Raw genomic sequence first — 18,939 nt, forward strand, 5'->3', positions numbered from 1 at the left:
GTACGCAAATGAATATGGTATGGTGCTTGCTAATGATCGAAATCAGACAGTTATCAAACATTGACAGTAAATAGGGTAAGGTCTGAACAAAAGTTTTCGGACATCGCAAAATGTCTGGCAGCCACAACAAAAAAGGTGAGCAAAGGGTTACAATTGAATTTTAGAATTGACAGAGTTAACCAAGAGACAGGTTTGCTAGCAACGCGCGAATGCGGCTCGATGGGAAACATGGGAAAATATTCTTTCACACCCTGCCTTAATGTTTATTCATGACATTACAAAGGAACAGAAACTTCAGAAATCTGTTAGCAAAAGAGAGTTGGTATATCCGGATGGTGGTAAAGTTAAGGAGGCCGAAAGCAAGCTAGATGAGCATCCATTTTGATCATTTCAGGAAAGAAAATGGTGGAGAAACAGGGAGCAGCATAGAAACTGAGACACCGATGGAAGAATGGTCATGAGAGTATGCATGCACTCTTTTTCCAAGGAGCAGCAAAATAAATTTGTACTTTTTAATCAGAGCTGATAGAATCACAGGGGAAGTTTCAGGAGCGAAATTGTCCTCAGATTAAAATGATTTATTGTGCACATAATGAAACATCGTGTCAAAGGTGTGGCACGTCTTGTAGCCCAGTAGTTTAGACACGGAGTAATCAAATGAAGCCGAGGAGAATGACAGAGACAGCGTAGTCAGACGATTTGATACTGAATTTAGAACAACAGAAATCGGGAAATGCTTCGGCTCAAAGCAATACTGGTGATTGAAGTTTATGACCACAAGATAAATTTTGACAATAGGATGTTGTGCGAATGAGAAATTGCAATTACTGCAGAGACAACCTAGCCGACGACGAGTGATTGAGAAAGGGTGTGCAAGTTTGTGGACAAGTGACAAACTTGTCGTATCTATTAGTGAGGGAGTACATAGTTTATGCTGCTGGGATGACCAGGGAACTTAAAATTAGCATAACAGTGATTCGAGGCTGTATCACTGCAATGATGCCGTGCCACAGGATAGGTCATATCCCCCAACCGCTCGGACAAGGGAAAAAGGAATGTTTGAGTGCGGGTGTCACGATGCAAGTGAATTGAAACCTGTTAGCAGCATCGATAGGACAGGTGATGCAGTGAAAATGTCATGTTCGGAACTTAGCTTTCAAACAAAATCCTGTCACAGTCAGAATTTAAACCATTGAAGTATATGCAGTGGCAATATCCGAAATGTATCAGGGAAAGTTTAAACCTGATTGCATCACTGAGTTAGAAAAAGAGGAATGGTGGCAATTGAAATCCGGAAGTCCTGGAGAGGGTACTTCTGGAATATCCAAGCATGGATAAGAAGATACGAATCAAGAAATAGGGCTCTCTCCGCCTTTGACCTGTTCATTTGGGTTTCAAATGAAACAACAATAATGCAGATGAAGAACCTGAGCAACACTCCGCAGAAGAATGTTTCAGAACGTTTGGGGGAAAAACTGACGATTCAATTGGCTATATATTCGAGGGAATTAAATGATAGAGCCCGGAAGAAAAAACCTACGCGATAGAAACAAATGAACATATCAATTTATTTCTGAATTTGTGAAACCTCCGGTCAGACATCTCGAACTGGACGTTAGCTGATGGATGATCTGTGGTCTCCATGAGTCGTGTATTACGCCTTGGAGTTGTAAAGGGTCTCGGCAGACAGCAGCGACTGACGAGGAACACCCATATTTTAAATGACAATAGTTTAAGAACCTTGGCAACTTGATGCACGAGGGGAAATGTGTAACCAATGCAGCAACCAATATAGCATTGGAGAGTATTACAGTTACTACAGACGAAATGACCTGTAAATTGTTAGGGGTTGTTATGAATGGATTCAATTGTGTTGAAACCCCAAAAGGTAACTGCATTAAATGTGCGAGTAGTATTATTGCAATGTTAAAAAAAACAAACAAACAAACAAATAATGGCAAGTATGCTCTGCATGCTGTATGGAAAATGATAATGGACGAAAGGGGATTGAAGAAAACTGAGCTATTGTCTCAAGTAAGCCAGGGCTAGCAGATTTCATAGTTCAGTACAATGTTCGAAGTTAGTGTAAGGAAGTCAGGAATAGGAACAGGATCGGTTGAAGCTCCTGCAATTAATAAAGCAAGGCAATCAGTTGATAAAACATGATATCATAATTTGTCATTCCGATGAGAAACGGAAAGCACGTCCTAAAAAAAAGCAGTGAGGGATAAAAGTAATTTTGGTCGCTGAGGGACTGAGTTTTGTGCTGTTTCTAAGGGACATGAGGAAGCTTTTACCGTGCTGCTACCCCAAGGTAGTCAGATGCCTTGGAGGTAGTGGAACACAGGGAAATTACTATTGTGTTACCTTCCTGAGCGGCGACAGCTATGGTTCACGGTTATTGGAATTGAGGAAAGAACAAAACAAAGGGTCTACCGACAATGGACTGTGAGATGGATGCATTTACCATTGGTTGTCGTGCACAGTTTACATATCATGACATGTACATACGAATGGCAAGGATGAGGGATCGCGGTTTTACCTCATGCATGGATTGATAATACCTGTTATTATAATTGTATACTGTATAATCATCGGATGTCATAATATGTGTTGAAAGCTGGCTATGGCTCGGATGATGCTGAAAAACTCGGCCCATCACTACACATCAAGATGACATCCCGTTACTGGTGACCATCACAGCAGAAGGTAGCTGGACGGAGAGCCAGTGGCTGTAAAAGTGCGATGATGTGTTTATGCACTGAATACCATAGAACATAGAACGATACCGCGCAGTACAGGCCCTTCGGCCCTCGATGTTGCACCGACATGGGAAGTCCAAAAACTAAAGGTCATCTAACCTACACTATCCCATTATCATCCATTTGCTTAGCCAATAAACTTTTAAATGCCCTCAATGTTGGCGAGTGCACTACTGTTGCAGGTAGGGCATTCCACGGCCTCACCACTCTTTGCGTAAAAAACCCACCTCTGACCTCTGTCATATATCTATTACCCCTGAATTTAAGGCTATATCCCCTCGTGCTAGCCACCTCCATCCGCGGGAGAAGGTTCTCACTGTCCACCCGATCTAACCCTCTGATCATTGTGTATGCCTCTATTAAGTCACCTCTTAACCTTCTTCTCTCTAACTAAAACAACCTCACGTCCATCAGCCTTTCCTCATAAGATTTTCCCTCCATACCAGACAACATCCTGGTAAATCTCCTCTGCACCCGCTCCAAAGCTTCCACGTCCTACCTATAATGAGGCGACCAGAACTGTATGTAATACTCCAAATGCGGACATACAAGAGTTCTGTACAACTGCAACATGACCTCATGGCTCCAGAACTCAATCCCTCTACCAATAAAGGCCAACACACCATAGGCCTTCTTCACAACCCTATCAACCTGGGTGGCAACTTTCAGGGATCTATGTACATCGACACCGAGATCCCTCTGCTCATCCACACTACCAAGAATTTTACCATTAGCCAAATATTCTGATCCACATATCTAAATCACCCTCAATCCACAGCCTCTGTATTTTCTGCAATAGCCGACCTTGGGGAACCTTATCAAACGCATTACTGAAATCCATATACACCACATCAACTGCTCTACCCTCGTCTACCTGTTGAGTCACCTTCTCAAAGAACTCGATAAGGTTTGTGAGGCATGACCTACCCTTCACAAAAACCATGCTGACTATCCCAAATCATATTATTCCTATCTAGATGATTATGAATTGTATCTTTTATAATCCTCTCCAAGACTTTATCCACAACAGACGTTAGGCTCAACGGCCTATAGTTACCGGGGTTATCTCTACTCCCCTACTTGAACAAAGGGACCACATTTGCTATCCTCCAGTCCTCTGGCACTGATCCTGTAGCCAATGATGACATAAAAATCAAAACAAAAGGCTCTGCAATCTCTTCCCTGGCTTCCCAGAGAATCCTAGGATAAGTCCCATCAGGCCCCGGGGACTTATGTATTTTCACCTTGTCCAGAATTGCCAACACTTCTTCCCGACGCACCTCAATGCCATCTATTCTAATAGCCTGGGTCTCAGCATTCTCCTCCACAACATTATCTTTTTCCTGAGTGAATACTGACGGAAAGTATTCATTTAGTATCTCGCTTATCTCCTCAGCCTCCACACACAACTTCCCACCACTGTCCTTGACTGGCCCTACTCTTACCCTAGTCATCCTTTTATTCCTGACGTACCTATAGAAAGATTTTGGGTTTTCCTTGATCCTACCTGCCAAGGACTTCTCATGTCCCCTCCTTGCTCATCTTAGCTCTCTCTTTAGATCCTTCCTCGCTTCCCTGTAACTATGAAGCGTCTCAACTGAAACTTCACGCTTCATCTACACATAAGCCTCCTTTTTCCTCTTAACATGAGATTCCACTTCTTTGGTAAACCATGGTTCCCTCGCTCGACCCCTTCCTCCCTGCCTGACTGGTACATACTGATCAAGAACACGCAATAGCTGTTCCTTGAACAAGCTCCACATATCCAGTGTGCCCAACCCCTGCAGCCTACTTCTCCTACATACACATCCTAAGTCATGTCTAATGGCATCATAATTGCCCTTCCCCCAGTTATAACTCTTGCCCTGCGGGGTATACTTATCCCTTTCCATCACTAACGTAAATGTTACTGAATTGTGGTCACTGTCTCCAAAGTGCTCACCTACCTCCAGATCTAACACCTGGCCTGGTTCATTACCCAATACCAAATCCAATGTGGCCTCACCTCTTGTTGGCCGGTCAACATATTGTGTCAGGAAACCCTCCTGCACACATTGTACAAAGAACGACCCATCTAATGTACTCGAACGATATCTTTTCCAGTCAATATTTGGAAAGTTAAAGTCTCCGATAACAACTACCCTGTTACTTTCGCTCTTTTCCAGAATCATCTTCGCCATCCTTTCCTCTACATCTCTAGACCAATTAGGTGGCCTATAGAAAACTCCTAGCAGGGTGACTTCTCCTTTCCTGTTTCTAACCTCAGCCCATACTACCTCGGAAGAAAAGTCCCCATCTTGCATCCTTTCTGCCACCGAAATACTGTCCTTGACTAGCAGCGCCACACCTCCCCCTCTTTTCCCCCTTTATCTGACCTTACTAAAACACCTGAACCCCGGAACCTGCAGCATCCATTCCTGTCCCTGCTCTATCCATGTCTATGAAATGGCCACAACATCGAAGTCCCAGGCACCAACCCATGCTGCCAATTCTCCTTCCTTATTCTGTATACTCCTGGCATTGAAGTAGACACACTTCAAACCACCTACCTGAACACTGGCACACTCCTGCGAAGTCAAATCTGTGCTCCGGACCTCTATACTCTCAATCTCCCGTACCCCCAAACTACAATCAAGGTTTCCATGCCCCTGTTGAATTAGTTTAACCCCCCCCCCCTCCCCCCAAAGAGCACTAACAAATCTCCCGCCCAGGATATTGGTGCCCCTCAGGTCCAGATGTAGTCCATCCTGTCTATAGAGGTCCCACCTTCCCCAGAAATAGCCCCAGTTATCCAGAAATCTGAATCCCTCCCGCCTGCACCATCCCTGTAGCCACGTGTTTAATTGCTCTCTCTCTCCCTCGTCCTCATCTCACTATTACGTGGCACGGGCAACAACCCAGAGATGACAGCTCTCTTTGTTCTCACTCTGAGCTTCCATCCTAGCTCCCTAAAGGCCTGCCTGACATCCTTGTCCCCTTTCCTACCTATGTCGTTAGTGCCAATGTGGACAACGACTTGGGGCTGCTCCCCCTCCCCCTTAAGGACCGGAAAAACACGATCCGAGACATCACGTACCCTTGCACCTGGGAGGCAACATACCAAACGTGATTCTCTCTCGCTCCCACAAAATCTCCTATCTGTTCCCCTGACTATTGAGTCCCCAATTACTAATGCTCTGCTCCTATCCCCCCTTCCCTTCTGAGGAACAGGGACAGACTCCGTGCCAGAGGGCCGTACCCCATGGCTTTCCCCTGCTACGTCGCCCCCCCCACAAGTATCCAAAACGGTATACTTGTTACTCAGGGGAACGACCGCAGGGGGTCCCTGCACTGACTGCTTCTTCCCAGTCCCTCTAACATTTACCCATCTATCTCCAGTCTTTGGTGTAACTACTTCCCTGAATCTCCTATCGATGACCCGCTCTGCCTCCCGAATGATCCGAAGTTCATCCAACTCCAGCTCCAGTACCGTAACTCGGTCTTGTGGGAGCTGGAGATGGCTGCACTTCCTGCAGGTAAAATCAGCAGGGACACTAACGGCATCCCTCACCTCAAACATCCTGCAGGAGGAACATTGCACTGCCTTCCCTACCATCCCTCTTAGTTCCAACCAAGTTCTGGTAAACAAATATGAAATGAATAAAAAACAATAATATAATATAGCACTTACCTGCTCACACCAATAGGTCTTATTATTAGGTTAGAGGAGGAGGTCGGTGGGAGACACTATACGTGTAGTGTCTCGGGTTTCCTCTACGCCAGAATTTATTGGCTAGGGGAAAATCCTTCCCAGTTCTGTTAATTTCTGATAACGGGCCCCATTGTATTGGACAGATTAACCGGGAGTTCTGCTCCCAGTTGGGCATATGCCAGCAGTTCCACTGTGCGTACTGGCCACTGACAGGCGGCTTGTTTGCGAGACACAATCAGACCCTCAAAACCAAATTACGAGTGGACAGGAGGTTAACATGGTTTAAGTTGCTCCCCGTTGCCAACTTCCAGCTGCGGGTCACACCTGCGGGATCGGGCAGGCTCTCTCCTGCCGAGATCTTTTACGGAAGGCCCATTAGAACCCCCTGGAACCTGACTGTTCCCAGACTGGTCTACTTTCACAATATCTCTGAAGAAATGACTAACTATGTTCTAGCCCTCAATAAAGCCCTCAAGGAACTCCATAGCCAGGTTCGAGTGGCTCACCCGCCGCCGTCCCCATTACATAGCTCGCTTGAAAAATGAAAAATGAAACGTCAGTGCAGTCTGGTAGTTATGTCATGGTTAAGAACTGAACTCGGAAATGTTCGGAGCCACAGAGAAAGGAGGCCTTCGAAGTTCTCCTTACCACCCCCGCTGCAGTTAACGTTGAGGGCGGAGTGCTTGGGTCTACCTCCAAAACTGCAAAATGGTCGGTCACTAACCTGCCAGCTTTCCGCAGCGCTGTTTTACAGGTGTGGAGCATGACGGATGGGATACGGTCCGCCGATGCTGTCCTCGGCTCCGCCTCACTTGGAACACTATCTGTGCCTGTAATCCCGAGTAAACTACAAGGACACTTCATTTATGCAGAGGTGACGTTCTCCGCTGCCCCAATGTACGGGGGCATATTATCAACTCATGGAAGGTTATCAAGGTAACGGACAATGAAGGACTCATGAAACAATTATATCGGTCTCGGCAATGGGAAGGGAACATTGCATGGACATTGCCTTGTTTTTGGAGTAAATGTGAATTTGATTTTGGATTTGATAAGACAGGTGCTATAAAGGTAAAATCAGACTGTGCGGATGGGATAGGAAAAGGTTGTAGGGGAAAGAGGAGGAATATCAAGAGTACGGCTAAAGTAAGAAGGGAGGCGCGACGAGAACGCAGGTTATCAGGAGGTATACTTACTTCACTTAGGACCCAAAACGAGGGAAACCTGGGCAGCATGAATCTCTTCTACCAAATCTACCATCGCTATCAGAACTCTAGTCCCGACCACAGTCCCCTGCCCCTCTGTGTGCGGGCAGTGCCACCCTGAGCACAGCTGGCGTTTGGACCAATAGGTTATCATGAAATGATTAAAGGAGGCAATGAGGAATTGAACAAACGAATGGGATACAAAATGGGATAATTAGCTAGAAGAATGTAGATGATACCATGGTATAGGAGCCGGAACAAAGGAACTGGGCAAAGCATGGCTTGGATGGGGGGATGGGTAATTGCATGGACGAGAACGCTGAGAGAAAGGGCCCCCCATGGGCTGAAGAATGTGAAGTGAGCCCAGGGCTCAGGAATGTTAAATGAGCCAATCATGATATATGACCAGTTCAAGAAGTATATAGGGATAGCCTATGGGGATATTGCATTCATTACTGTTGCCTTATTTGGTCGTATGCATGTGAAATTTGATGCAACTTTAATGTATCTGTGCAGCGATATTTTGTCCCTTTGTTCACTGGCTGTTGAAGATTCAGGAGACTGGTTGTGTCCTGCTCTCCCAATAGAGTGAGTCACCCCAGCTAGCTGGTTAAAATAAACAATAATTGATACCTGCAAATCCGTCTCAAATTTTATTGAGACCAGACTGACAGCAAAAGAATCAGGATTGTCACAATCAGGAGTCACGGTGTGCAGCCCTGGTGAGAAACGCAACTTAGCAGATGAATGTGGGGACTGCCAGCTGCAGCCTATGCGGCTTCTTTTTATATTCGCTGATGACTTCTGTGAAAACTAATTTTACACTTCTCTGATGGGCATTAGTGAACCAGTTAGGTTTTTATGACAGTCATGCTATATTTTACTGTATTTAAATTGGACCATGTACCTCTCTGATGCCTCCCTGGTGCCAGGGTCCAGGATGTCTCAGAACTTATAGCGGGCATTTTTAAGGGGGAAGGCAAAACATCAGAGGACATGGTACATATTGGTACTAACGACACAGCCAGGAAGGGGAAAGAGGTCCTGCAGCAGGTGTTCAATGAGCTAGACAGAACGTTAAAAGACAACACATCCAGAGTTGTTAACTCGGTATTACTCCCTGTGCCACGTGCCAGTGAGACTAGAAATAGGAAGAAAGCGCAGCTAAACACTTTGTTAAACAGGTGGATTATTGGGGTGGGTTCCAGTTATCTGGACCACCGAGAGCTCTTCCGGGACAGGTTTGACCTTTAGAAGAAGGACTGGTTGCATCTGAAATGGAGAGGCAAACATATCCTTGCCGCGCGGTTTGCTGGTGTCACACTGCAGGGTTTGAACCACCATGGCAAGGGGGTGGGTACCCCAGCAATATGTCAGAAAGTGGAAAAAGTGAGGGAGAACTAGGAAATTGTGCTACTTTGGGTCTGACAAAAAGCAGATCGGGAGATGTTGCTGAAAACAGCGGGACCGGTGGCCTGAAGTGCCTATACATATATGTTTCAATGCAAGAATTATAACCGGTAAGGCAGATGAACTTTGAGCTCGGATTAGTTCTTGGAACTAAGATGTTGTTGCCATTACAGAGTCCTGGTTGAGGGAAGGACAGGATTGGAAGCAAATCATTCCAGGATATAGATGTATCAGGAGGGGTAGAGGTGGATGTAAAAGGGGTGGAGGAGTTGTGCTACTGGTAAGGGAGAATATCAAAGCGGTACTGCGGGAGGACACCTCAGAGGACATTGGGGCAATATGGTTGAAGATCAGGAATAAGAAGGATGCAGTCACAATGTTGGGGCTTTACTACAGGTGTCCCAACATCCAGCTGAAAACTGAGGAGCAAATAGGTAGACAGATTTTGGAGAGGAGTAAAAGCAGCAGGGTTCTTGTGATGGGAGACTTTAACTTCCCCAATATGGAGTGGGATTCACTTAGTGTTAGGGGCTTGGACGGGCAGAGTTTGTAAGGAGCATCCGGGATCGCATCTTACAACAATATGTAGATAGTTCAACTAGACATGGAATTCGGGAATTAGCCCGGCTAGGTGGTAGAGGTTTCCGTGGGGGAGCACTTCGGGAAAAGTGACCACAATTCAGTAAATCTAGAATTTCTGGTGGACAAGGATAAGAGTGGTCCGAGGGTGAATGTGGTAAACTGGGGAAGGCTAATTATAACAATATTAAGCGGGACCTGAAGGACATAGATTGGGAGCGGATGTTAACGGGTAAATCAACATCTGACACGTGGGAAAGCGTTCAACTGTCAGTTGAAAGGAATTCAGGACCGGCATGTTCCTGTGAGGAAGGTGAATAAAAATGGCAGATTTCGAGAACATTGGATAAGGAGAGATATTGTAGGCCTCGTCAAAAAGAAAAAAAGGCATTTGTCAGGGCGGGGAGGCTGGGAACAGACGACGTCTGTGTGTAATATAAGGAAAGTAGGAAGTAACTTAAGCAAGCAGTCGGGGGGCTCAAAGGGGTCACGAAAAGTCATCGGCAGACAGGTTGAGGAAAATCCCAAGGCTTTTTACACGTACATAAAAAGCAAGAGGGTAGCCAGGGAAAGGGTTGGCTCACTGAAGGACAGGTGAGGGAATCTACGTGCAGTGCCAGAGGTAATGGGCGAGGGACTAAATGGATACCTTGCATCGGTATTCACCACAGAGAAGGAAATGATGGATGTTGAGTGTGGAGAAGGGTGTGTAGATAGCCTGGGTCACATTGAGATCCAAAAAGACGAGTTGTTGGGCGTCTTGAAAAATATAAAGATGGCTGAATCCCCAAGTCCTGAAGGGATCTACCCCAGAATACTGAAGGAGGCAAGAGAGGGAATGCCTGAGGCTTTGACAGATATCTTTGGATCATCAATGTCTTCAGGCGATGTCCCCGAGGACTGGAGAATAGCCAAAGGTGTTCATGTGTTTACGAATGGTTGCAAGGTCACTCCAGGCCGGTGAGCCTTACGTCACTGGAAGACAAATTACTGGAGAGAATGCTTCGGACAGGATCTACTCCCATTTGGAAGCAAGTCGTCGTATTTCCGAGAGACAGCGCGTTTTGTGAAAGGGAGGTCGTGCCCCCACTAACTTGATAGAGTTTTTCGAGGAGCTCACACAGTCGATTGATGCAGGTCGGGCAGTACATGTTGTCTATATGGACTTCAGTACGGCCTTTGACAAGGTCCCTCATGGTAGACTGGCACAAAAGATTAAATCACACGAAATCAGAGGTGAGCTGGCAAGATGGAGGCAGAACTGGCAAGACCATACAAGACAGAGAGTAGCAATTGAAGGGTGCTTTTCTATTGGAAGGCTGTGACTAGCGGTGCTCTTCTAGGTTCAGTGCTGCACCCTTTGCTGTTCGTACTGTATATAAGTGAATTGGAGCAAAACGTAACTGGTCTGGCAAGTACTTTTGCGGATGACAGAAAGGTTGGTGGAATTGGGGATAGCAAAGAGGAGTGTCAGAGGATAGAGCAAGATCTCGTTAGTTGAGGACTTGGGTGTCGCAATGGCACATGGACTTTAAACCAGACAGATGTGAGGTAATACAATTTCGAAGGTCTACGACAGGTAGGGAATATAAAGTGAATGGTAAAACCTTCAAGAGTGTTGACAGTCAGAGCGACCTTGGTGTACAGGTCCACAGATCACTGAAAGTGGTGACACACGTGGAGAAGGTAGTCAAGAAGGCATACGTCATGTTTGCCTTCATTCGCAGGCGAATTGAGTATAAAGATTGGCAAATCATGTTGCAGCTGTATACAACCTTACTTCGGTCTCACATGGAGTTTAGAGTTTTATTCTGGTCGCCACACTACCAGAAGGATGTGGAGGTTTTAGAGAGGGTGCAGAAGAGATTTACCATGATGTTGCCTGATATGGAGGGCATTGACTATGTAGAGAGGTTGAATAAACTTGGTTTGTTCTCATTAGAACGAAGGAGGTCGAGGGGCGACCTGATAGAGGTCAACAAAAGTATGAATGACACAGAGTGAATAGTCAGAGGCTTTGCCTCAGGATAGAGATGGCAATTACTAGTGGGCATAGGTTTAACATGCGAGGTGCAATGTTTGAAGCAGATGTACGAGTTAAGTTTTTACACGGAGGGTAGTTGGTGCCTGGAACTCGCTGCCGGAGGAGGTGGTGGAAATAGGGACGATAGTGACGTTTAAGGGCCATCTTAACAAAATATGAATAGGATGGGAATAGCGGGATACCGACCCCGGAAGTTTAGAAGAGTTTAGTTTAGACGGACAGTATGGTCGGCGCAGACGTGGAGGGCCAAATGGCATGTTCCTGTGCTGTACCATGCTTGGTTCTTTGTTCTTTGTACCGTGGAGCTTGTCGAAAACAGGACACCAGAGGAATATTTTGTTTGGTGGCTTAATAGCCCAACAACAATACCACTCACCAACTCTACCCACTAAAAGTTATTAATGTTGCAAATGCAGAACAAAACTGGATAATTATCAAGTTTGGACTAAAAGCGGAAGGCTACATTCGAGCCAGCCAATGGCGGGCTCAATCAATGTCTTGCAATCGCTGAATTCCGCATGATCAATATTCTAGGGATTACCATTGACCAGAAACTGATCTGAATAACCATATAAGTGCCCAAGCAACAAGAACTAATCAGAGTCTAGAAAAACTGCGGCGAATAACTTACTTTGATTCTGATTCCAAAAAAGCATTCCACAATCTGCATGGCACAAGTAAAGAGGGTGTTAAAATACTGCCCACTAACCTAGATGCGTGCAGCTGCAACCATACACGAATAAATTTACATCGTTGAAAAAGCAACCCGCGTAATTGGCATCCCAAACAAAAACAGTTAGTCCCTCCACCACCGACATGCAATAACAGCAAGGTGTACCAGCTCCAAAATGCAATCATACAGCCGCCTTGGGGAGCACCGTCCAAATCTACAACCCTTGCTATATGGAATCTAAAGGGCAGGAGAACACGAACACATGGAAACAACCCCCCCCCCCCCCCCCCCCCCCAGTAACTTAGCGTTCTGAAGTGGAAATATTTCGCAGTTCCTTCACTGCCGCTAGGTTAGAAGCCGGGCACAACTCTCATAGAGATGGAGGTGTGAGCCAGAGAGGAAAGTTGCGGTTTTAAAAGGCAGCGGATCACCACCTTAATAAGTGCAAATTGGAATGGGAAATAAATAATGGCCTCGTCAGCAACGTGCACATTCCTTGAATGAATGCAATATGCATACCTGCAAGGGTTATGATTCATTCAGTGCTTAATATATTTCAGTCTAAAATTGTTATATGATTTTATTTCATGTAACCCAGGCGAGAGGTGACAGATAAACGGCGATCGCATTGAGGCTGAGAGGACGACTGAGATGCTCCTGTTCTTTTTTTTTTACTTTGATCTCCTTGCAATAGTCATTGTAATTGTAAATTTCAATAATGTTGCGCAGCGGCTAAAACGGAGATCTTCGACCCCAGAGACAGAACGTGAAAAGTCTCCTGTGCAGTTGCAATCATCTTCATACGGCGATCAGTTTCTGCACGAGTTAGAAACTTAGCCGAATCAAAACTTCGCTCTCTTGGATCGCAATGTGTCTCCACATATGTGTTTCAAAATCTAAAATTCGCTCTCATGGATGTCAATATGTCTCCTCATGTGGGGTGAAACATACGAACATGACTAATTGTGTTTCTCTTTGCAGTAATAGAAAGCCTGCAGGAGAAGATAAGAGAATTGAGTGAGTGATATACATGAAATGTTTCAGTGCACTGTGATGTACGTATTTCCTATCTGTTTTCGATGTTGCCGTGACTTATGTCAAGGGACTGAAATTGACGCAGTCCCTTGCCAGCGAAGCAATATCGATGATCCCACAACACTTTCCGCTTGGACGGCTCGACTGAGCTAAGTCAGTTAAAATGGTAAATGGGTGAGTTCATATTAAGCAATTGCTGCAACACGAATAGATTTCAGTTAGCACCTGACGCGAGTTAGTTATTACTCCCGACAGATTTCCAGGAATTGTTATTTACACTCTTCGAATGCAAAGCAGATTCTTCCCTCTCTTCGCCACACGACTGCGTCATTTGTGAAAATACCTGTTTTCTAAAATCTTAGCTATTGCCAAATAATACTTGTAAAATCATGCACAGTTCCTTTGTTCTTGATTTTGATCTGTGTTTTTGTTGCAGAGTTACATCGATCAAACGTGGCACAGCACACCACAGGCTCGATTCTTCTGGTCGGAATCTTGTAGGGGAAATTACTTTGACCGCGGTTCGGTGATTTGGGGACGATAATCATCTGTGAGGTCATCTGATCTTTAATCTGAATCTAACTCCAACAACTGCAGTATGGAAAGGCAAGCTGTGACCTTGAAGAATGCATCGCGTAAAAAAGTGACGACAGAAACCATCCAGTCACCAGGGGCTTTGTGAAAATGCTGTTAATAAATAAATATGTACACAAAATATAATATATACAATATATAATATATTGTGCATATAATTGCATTCATATTATTTGTATTTCTATATTTATATTCAGGGCACACGCTTAATTTCCATTCTGTTGTCAAAAAAGGTGATTGAGGTACCCAGATGATGCGAAGACTGGTTAACTTTCTCAACTTTCTGTTGTCGTGTCGTTTTCTTCCATTACGAATATGAGGCTGAGCAAATATTGAAACAGAACGTCTGAGGATTTGCCATCTTATTCAGAAGATTAATTTCGAGCACTTATTTGTACTTGCAATTATGATGTTGTGGCTATCACAGAAATGCGGTTCAAAGAAGGGCAAATTTGGAAGTTTTAGGGTATAAATGCTTCAAGGGAGATGGAGGGGCATGAAGAAAGTGTGGGGGAGTGGCATCACTGGTTAAGGAGACTACTATAACCGTACTGAGGAATGTAACCTCAGAGGGGTCATAATACGAGACAACGTGGAGAGTGTTTCGGAATAGAGTTCAAAGAATTTACAGTGCAGAAGGAGGCCATTCAGCCCATCGAGCCAGCACCAGCTCTTCGAAAGAGCACCCTACCCAAGCCCATACCTCCACCTATCCCCATAACCCAGTAACCCCACCCTACACTAAGGGCAATTTGGACCCTAAGGGCAATTTAGCATGGCCAATCCACCTAACCTGTATATATTTAGACTGTGGAAGGAAATCGGAGCACCCGGAGGAAACCCACACACACACGGGGAGAAACGTGCAGACTCCACACAGACAGTGACCCAATAGGAAGGGGGCAAACACAATGTTGGGCGTTTATTACAGGTCGTCCAACTGCCGGAGAGAGATCGAGCAGCAGATGAGGAAAGAGTTTTTGAGAGATACAAAGGTAACAGGGTTCTTGTGGTAGGGCATTTTAATTTATCTTATATTTACTGGCACCCACTTCGTGCTGGCGTCTTGAATGTGGCAGAGTTTGGACGGCATATCCAGGATGGCTTTTTGATACAACATGTAGATAGTGCAATTAATGAAGTGGCAGTACCGGATCTGCTATTATGAATTTGCATTGTCAGGTCGTTAAGGTGTCTGTGGGGGAACATTTTGGGAGTAACGACCACAATTCCGTATGTAATAGAACGTATAACATCGAACATTACAGCGCAGTACAGGCCCTTCGGCCCTCGATGTTGCGCCGATCTGTGAAACCACGCAAATTCCCATCTGCACTATTCCCTTATCATCCATATGTTTATCCAATTACCATTTAAATGCCCTTAATGATGGCGAGTCCACGATTGTTGCAGGCAGGGCATTCGACGCATTTAATACTCTCCGAGAAAGACCCTACCTATGACATCTGTCCTATATCTATCTCCCCTCAATTTAACGATATGTGCCCTCGTGTTAACCATCACCATTCGAGGGGAAAAGGCTCTCACTGTCCACCATATCTACTCCTCTGATCATCTTGTAAGCCTCAATTTAGGCAATATCCTGGTAAATCTCGTCTGCACCATTCCCGATGCCTCCACATCCTTCGTGTGATGCGGCGACCAGAACTGCACGCATTACTCCAAATGCGGCCGCACCAGAGTTTTGTACAGCTGCAACATAACCTTATGGCTCCAAAATTCCGGCCATCTACCAATAAAGGCTAACACACCGTACGCCTTCTTAGCAACCCTATCAACCTGGCTGGCAACTTTCAGGGATCTATGTACATGGACACCGACATCTCAATGCTCATCCACACGACCAGAGAATCTTAGAATAAATCCCATCGTGCCCTTATCTATTTTCACACTTTCCAGAATTGCTAACACCTCCTCCCTATGAACCTCAAGCCCTTCTAGTCTAGTAGCCTGTATCTCAGTATTCTCCTCGACAACATTCTCTTTTTCTTGGGTGACTACTGACGAAAAATATTAATTTAGCACCTCTCCTATCTCCTCGGACTCCACGAACAACTTCCCACCACTGTCCTTGACTGGCCCAACTCTTACCCTACTCATTATTTTGTTCCTGACATACCTATATTGTTGTGGGCTACTTTGGATACGGATGAGGGTAACACCCGTATAAAGGTGTTAAACTGAGGAAAGGCAAATTAGGATAACATTGCGCAGGAATTGAAAAACTTGAATTGGGTGGGGCTGCTGGAGGGTAAATCAACATCGGACATGTAGGGATCTTTCAATCCACGGATGATTAGGTTTCAGTAAAGTCATGATCATGAGAGAACGAACGATAAAGTAGGGACGTTGAGGTAGCCTAAGATAACGAGGGATATTGTGAACATCGACAAAAAGAAAAAATAGGCTTTGTAAGTTCCAGAAGGGTGGGGACAGTCGGAAACCACGAGCGGTATAAATAAAGTAGGAAGGTACTCAAGCAGGAAATTAGAACGGCTTGGAGGGGGTCATGAAAAGTCCTTCGCAAGTAGGATCAGAGTAAATCCCAAAGCTTTTTATTAATATCTAAATATCAAATGGTGGCCAGGGAACGAATTGGACCACTTAACGACTGTGGGGCATGGATCCATGTGTAAAGCAAGACGAAATAGTCGAGGTATTAAATGAGTATTTCACATCAGTGTCCCCAAAGGAAATGACATTGTTGAATATGATTCTTGGGTAGGGTTTGTGGACAGACTGGGTCACGTTGACATCGAAAAAGACGAAGCATTGCTTCGTTTTAAAAATGTTTTAAGGTACTTAAGACTCCTGGGCAGGATGGGAATGACCCCAGAATACAGAGGGAACCAAGGGCGGAATTTTTTGGGACCTTGATTGAGATCTTTGTATCCTCATTAGCTACAGGTGATATCCCAGAGAACTGAAGAATAGGGGATGTGGAACAAATAATTTAGAAAGGTATCAGCGTAAATCCTGAATACTGTATGCCGGTCAGCCTCACGTCAGTAGTAGGTAAGCTATTGGAGAGAAGTCACAGGGTCAGGATGTATACCCAATTGGATGGGAGGCACGGTTGCACAGTAGTAACCACAGTGGCTTTGCAGCTTATGGATTCCAGGTTCGATTCCTGGCTTGGGTTACTGTCTGTGCGGAGCCTGCACGTTCTCCCCATCTCTGCGTTGGTTTCTTCCCGGTGCTCCGGTTTCCTTCTACAGTCCAACGATGCACAGGTGAAATGGTAAAAAGACCCTCATGGGAGTTATGCACAGTCCCCTAGCAGTAGTCAGCATGTGGGGCTGAAAATAAAAAAGGAAATAGAAATCGAACACCTGAAATGCAATATTACAATAATCATGGGGGACTTCAATATGAGATTGGACTGGGGACATCAGTTTGGTCCCAAGTTATGGAATTTGTGGAATGTTTAAGAGGTGTGACAGAGCCTGCTGCAGACCAGGCAATTGCGGATTTAGTGACGTGTAATGAGGCAAACTTGGCCAGGGAACTTAAGGTGAAAGAGCCCTTAGAGAAAATTGACGACAATATGATCGAATTTACGGTGCAGTTTGAGAGGGAGAAGCTGCAATCAGATGTAACGGTATTACAATTAAATAACGGTAACTACAAAGACATGAGGGAGGAGCTGGCCAGAGTTAATTGTAGAGGGAGCCTAGCAGAGAAGACAGTGGAGCAGCAATAGCAGGGTTTTTGTGGGGTTCTGAGGGAGGCACAACAGAAATTATTCCCAAGGAGGAGGAAACACGCCAAGGGGATAACAAGGCATCCATGGCTGTCGAGGAATGTCAAGGACAGCATACAGGCTAAAGGAAAATAATACAAAGTAGCTAGGAGTAGTGGGATGCCAGAGAATTGGGATGCCTTTAAAAGAGAGCAGAGGAAACCAATAAAGCAAACTGGAAGGGCGGAGATGAAGTATGAGTGCAAGCTAGCTGGATGATAGGAAGAGGTTTTTTCAATATTTAATAGGTAAGAGAGAGGCAAAAATATACATGGAACCACGAGCAAATGTGGCTGGAGAAGTAATAATAGTAAACAATGAAATGACAGACGAACTGAATAGTTACTTTGCAACAGTCGTCACGGTGGAAGACACCGGTGGGATGCCAGAGCTCCAGGAGACCCAGGGGACCGAGGCGAGTGCAATGACCATTACGAGGGAGAATGTTCTTGTGAGACTGAAATGCCTGAAGGTGGGTAATTAACCTGGACTTGATGGACTACACCCCAGGATCCTAAAAGAGATAGATGAGGAAATTGTGGGGGCATGAGTGATGACCTTTCAGGAATCACTGGTGGCAGGAAGGGTCCCAGAGGACTGTAACTTGGCTAATGTAACACCACTATTTAAGAAGGGAGGGAGGCAGAAGACGGGAAATTACAGGCCGAGTTAGCCTGATTTAGGTCATTTGTAAGATATTAATGTTCGTTATTAAAGATGAGATCGTGAATTACTTGGAAGTGCATGATAAAATAGGACTGAGTCAGCACGGCTTTGTCAAAGGGAGGTCGTATCTGACAAATCTGTGAGAGTCAATTGAGGAGGCAACAATGAATTTAGACCACGGAGAACCAGTGGACGTGATTAATTTACTTGGCCAGATGTCCTTTGACAAGGTTCCGCATAGGACACTGTTAAATAAATTAATAGCTCATGGTGTTCCTGGTAAGATACTGGCATGGATAAAGGATTTTCTGACTGGCAGAAGGCAGAGAGTGGGGTCAAAGGGGTATTTTTCAGGATGGAGCCGGTGGCTAGTGGTGTGCCTCAGGGGTCTGTGCTGGGACCGATACATTTTACAATATACATTAATGATCTGGAGAAAGCTACGTAACGGCACTGTTGCTAAGTTTGCAGATGATACAAAGATCTGTAGAAGGACAAGTAGTACTGAGGAATCAAG

The sequence above is a fragment of the Scyliorhinus canicula genome, chromosome 12, assembly GCF_902713615.1.
Source record: "Scyliorhinus canicula chromosome 12, sScyCan1.1, whole genome shotgun sequence".
In the NCBI taxonomy this organism is placed as follows: domain Eukaryota; kingdom Metazoa; phylum Chordata; class Chondrichthyes; order Carcharhiniformes; family Scyliorhinidae; genus Scyliorhinus; species Scyliorhinus canicula.